The sequence below is a fragment of the Austrofundulus limnaeus genome, unplaced genomic scaffold, assembly GCF_001266775.1.
Source record: "Austrofundulus limnaeus strain Quisiro unplaced genomic scaffold, Austrofundulus_limnaeus-1.0 Scaffold99, whole genome shotgun sequence".
Taxonomy (NCBI): domain Eukaryota; kingdom Metazoa; phylum Chordata; class Actinopteri; order Cyprinodontiformes; family Rivulidae; genus Austrofundulus; species Austrofundulus limnaeus.
This window is the reverse complement of record NW_013952501.1, coordinates 1,208,038-1,212,167: the sequence shown is the minus strand read 5'-3', so window position 1 is coordinate 1,212,167 and position 4,130 is coordinate 1,208,038.

Sequence of the window (4,130 nt, the reverse complement as noted above, 5' to 3'; positions counted from 1 at the left end):
CACACACACACACACACACACACACACACACACACACACACACACACACACACACACACACACATCTTCATGCTCACACGCATTCATCCGCACTCTTGGACTGACACTTGGGGCTGACATTTCAAACTGTCAGAGGGAGCGCTGTCATACTGCGCATTGTAGCTGGTCGTGCTTGAATGTGGCTGCATTTTGTCCACTTAGGTGTGTGTAAGTGTGTGTGAGACTGTGCGTGTGTTTGGTGGGAGTGTTTTGGACAAACCTGATGCTTGCTGTGGATGGCTCGGGGCAAATTTTATAACAATGTTGATATGTTTTTATTTGTTTTTTTTATATTGATCTATATGGGTGTATTTTACGCTCTCTCAGGCACACAATTTACCAATTAGCTTACACACACACACTGTTACATGCAGAAACACACACCTTTACCCACTTCCCCTCCACTTATCGAATTAAATAAAGTCAGCGATTTGCAGCCAGTAGGTTTCAGGGAAATAAAACACCGTGTCATTTAGTGCTGATGGGATGGGGCCTCTATAAATAGTCATTTCCTGCTTGGCTTTAATTAAGTAGCGCTACTGTCAGCTGTCAAAGAACACAATTATCAAGCAGACCCACTTAGCAAAGCTAGCCCTTCGCTGTGTCTCTTTTGGTTTATCCCTCTGTGGGTCTGTCATTCTGCTCCATGTGCTGTCTGTTTTAATGCCCATCGTTCTATCCCCATTATCCATATTTCACTGCTTGCCTCCTTGTCTGTCTGTCTACTAATGTTGGTGCGCCAAAGTGTGTTTACCTTGTTTTATTTCTCTTTATGTTGTCCTCTCCAGCAAACCATTCCTCCGCCTGTGTTCACTTTCCTCACTGCTCTTCCCTCCTTCCCTTTATCTGCTGGTGTTATGCTCTGACAGTTGGTTTTATCTATTATTTTCCATACCAGACTCTTCCCTGCACCACAGATTTTCAAGGTTTTCCTTTTTGTTGCTTTCTTTCTTTCTTTGTTTTTTTTTCCATGTTCACATGTATCGTAATGCCTCTCAACACGCATGCACACACACCACCCCTCCTCTGTAAGTGAGCAGATTTGATTGTGTGTGAATGTCTGCTGTGTTTACTTAAAAGCTCTGGTGCAGTTGTGATTGGAGCTCCACTTTGTGTCTCAATCCGAATGCTCTGAAGCATGTTATTCCCCCGGTGCAGAAAGTTAGAGAGAAGACGGGGGCAGGTGGGGGGTGCTGGGAGAAGTAAAGGAGAAAAGTAAAGAGAAAAGAAAGAAAGAAAGAAAGAAAGACACGAGGGAGGGGGCAAAGAAGACGCGAAGAGATAAAGCGCGAGCAAAGCCAGGAGATGGAGACGGTAAGAGAGCAGGATAGAGAAGCAGAGAGAAGGACACTGCAAGGACAGTGCAGAGGAAAAGAGAGGGGAGTAGGAGGAGGGAAATGTACTCAGGAACTCATAAGAGAAGGAAATACACAAACTATCATCTACACACAAACAGAAAAGTGGTGTGGCTACATATTTCCTCCTGCACGTAATTGTCTACTTGGATAAATTTTGATGGACAATCAATCTGTGTCACAAACATTCTCAGGAAGCACAAAACCTCGGTTTCGCTGACAAACTATAACAGATATAAAATGAAACCAGCATTCCTCAAAGGAATGCATCTCACACACTGACTTACACACTGAACTTCCAAACAGATCTTGTTTGAGTATGTGACGAAGATGACTCTAAACTAAAGTTAAAGCAAATTTTAGGTCAGCATCTGTACAATTGTTAGAGTTACAGTCATTTTAGGGTTCATTAACTGCAGCAACCGTCTTGAGTTACTGTATGTTGGCTCAAAAAGTAAATTAGTTGTGAAGGTGCATCCAAAAATAATTTTGAGGGAGCTTCAGTGTGTAGTTTTTCATGACATGTTTTGCTAACAGACATAAAAATGAACACACACACTGACACATACAAAATAGGTGATAATTAACCAAGATACCTTCTATTTAATGAGCAGTTTTATCCACACAGAGTATGTGAAAATAGAGAATATAGGTATCTATGCAGAATATATATACTGTATATATATATATATATATTTTTTTTTTTTGCACACAATAGGTTTTACTCATACAACTGCAGTGCCCACAGAGGAGCTTAAGGCATGGTTTCTGAACCATGGTTTGTCACAGCCGGAGTGTCGGGGAATTTATCATCCTGGATGTGTGCTGGTGGACTCGCAGCAACAGTTTATACAAGAATCGAAGGACGTCGGATACACACCAACCCCTCGCGCATGCCCAGTCACACAGACGGCTCGTACAAATCTGTACAGCATCTTAAAGCTCGAGATGGAGTTCAACCTTGTACACAGGCACAAGTGCCCCATACACACACACACACACATACACACACGTACATACTGAGATGAGAAAGTCCAATTATCAGCTGGCATTCCTCTTTCAGGGTAATTTAATGCATTGGGTGAGAGCTTCTCATTTATGTTTGGTAATTACACTCTCTCTGCTTTATACTCCCTTTAATAAGCTCTAACTTCGCTGCATAAACCATTAGATTACATTCATGGGCACACACTCAAAGATGCAAAGAACCACCTACGCATGGAGATGAACATTTAAAGGAAATTCCGCTTGTGTTTTTGTTGTAAGTATAAAGGCATAACTGTCGGCTGAATGAATACACACACTCATAAACACATTGATGCAAAACCTCCCTTCACCCATAGGCAACAGCCCAGCCCATCACCTCCCACTGCTGACCGCCACTCATTTCCCCCTCACATTATTGTTCATTACAATATTGTGCTTGTTTTGGCGCTGGGATGTTTTCCCCTTCTCTATAATTCATTTCTTCGTTAGAATTTTCATCAGGGATTATGTTTAGTGTTATGGAAATGTTTGTGATTACTATTCATTATGTGGTTTCATGACTCGGAGTCTTTTAAATTTATGTGTGCGCGCGTGTGAGTGATATGCTGGTGTGTGTGTGTGTGTGAGAAAGAGAGAGAGAGAGAGAGAGAGAGAGAGAGAGAGAGAGAGAGAGAGAGAGAGGATGCTTTTTAATTCAGAAGGCTTAAACAGACGCAGGAGGAGAAAAGTAGTGTGCATATGCGTTTCTCTAAGTTGGTGTGCACGCGCGTTCGTGTGTGCATGCATATTTTTTTCAGCTGAAGAAGTCGTGACTCTCCATCAGTGGCAGAGAGGCAGAGTGTGTGCCGAGACTGTTGATGGAGCAACTGAGAGACAAAATTATAGCTGTGTCATCTGCTTCACTTCCCATTTGAGGAACCTACTTCATAATCATCCAACTTTTACTGGTTTCTGATGAAAATATACGTATACACACAGTTGGTCTTTGGTGACTTGGCTTCACAAACGCAAGCACACACTGAGCCAAGCAGTTTACAGGCGTTTGAACTGTGAGTGTTTGCTGATGTCAGTTAGCACCTAAAAGTGAGTAATGCTACAGTACCTGAATCTGTACAGAAGCTTTACAGACAGTTTGATGCTGGCAATCAATAAAGAATACCTGTATTAGTCACAGGAAATCCCACTCTTGTCTAGAAGAAGTTCTACATGTTTGTTTTTATCGCTCGCTGCCAAAGGTGTAAGCAGAGTTATTATGTGTGTTTGTGCTTCTGCACCATTGGCAAAATCTCATAAAGGAAATGAAACGTGCACAAAGCAATTATTGAATGCACATCTATAGCTTATTTTTATTTACACTCAGCCCAATGAAAGACGGCAGACACAGCCAGCTGACATTAGAAAACACAACAGCTACAATTCTGCCAATTTTATAAATATTGAGCTAAAATGTGGTGCAGTGCTGGCTTAGTATCTCTAGCTGATACTTTCAGCATTAGACTTTTTTTTTGCTTAAAACCTTAGCATTGGAGTCAAATCTGTTTATCATTAAACAACTCTTTAACTTTTGGAGTCAACCAATTCAAGATGGCTGCCACAGAAGATCAAACATACGCAACCAAAATCAGTCATTTCTTGTTGAGCTCTTTTAAAAACTTCAGCTCAAACAAAATAAATACACACTTTGATATCTTTTATTTTCTTCTCTCTCTATTTATTTATTTTTTTAGCAGTATGATATCAGTGTTGTTT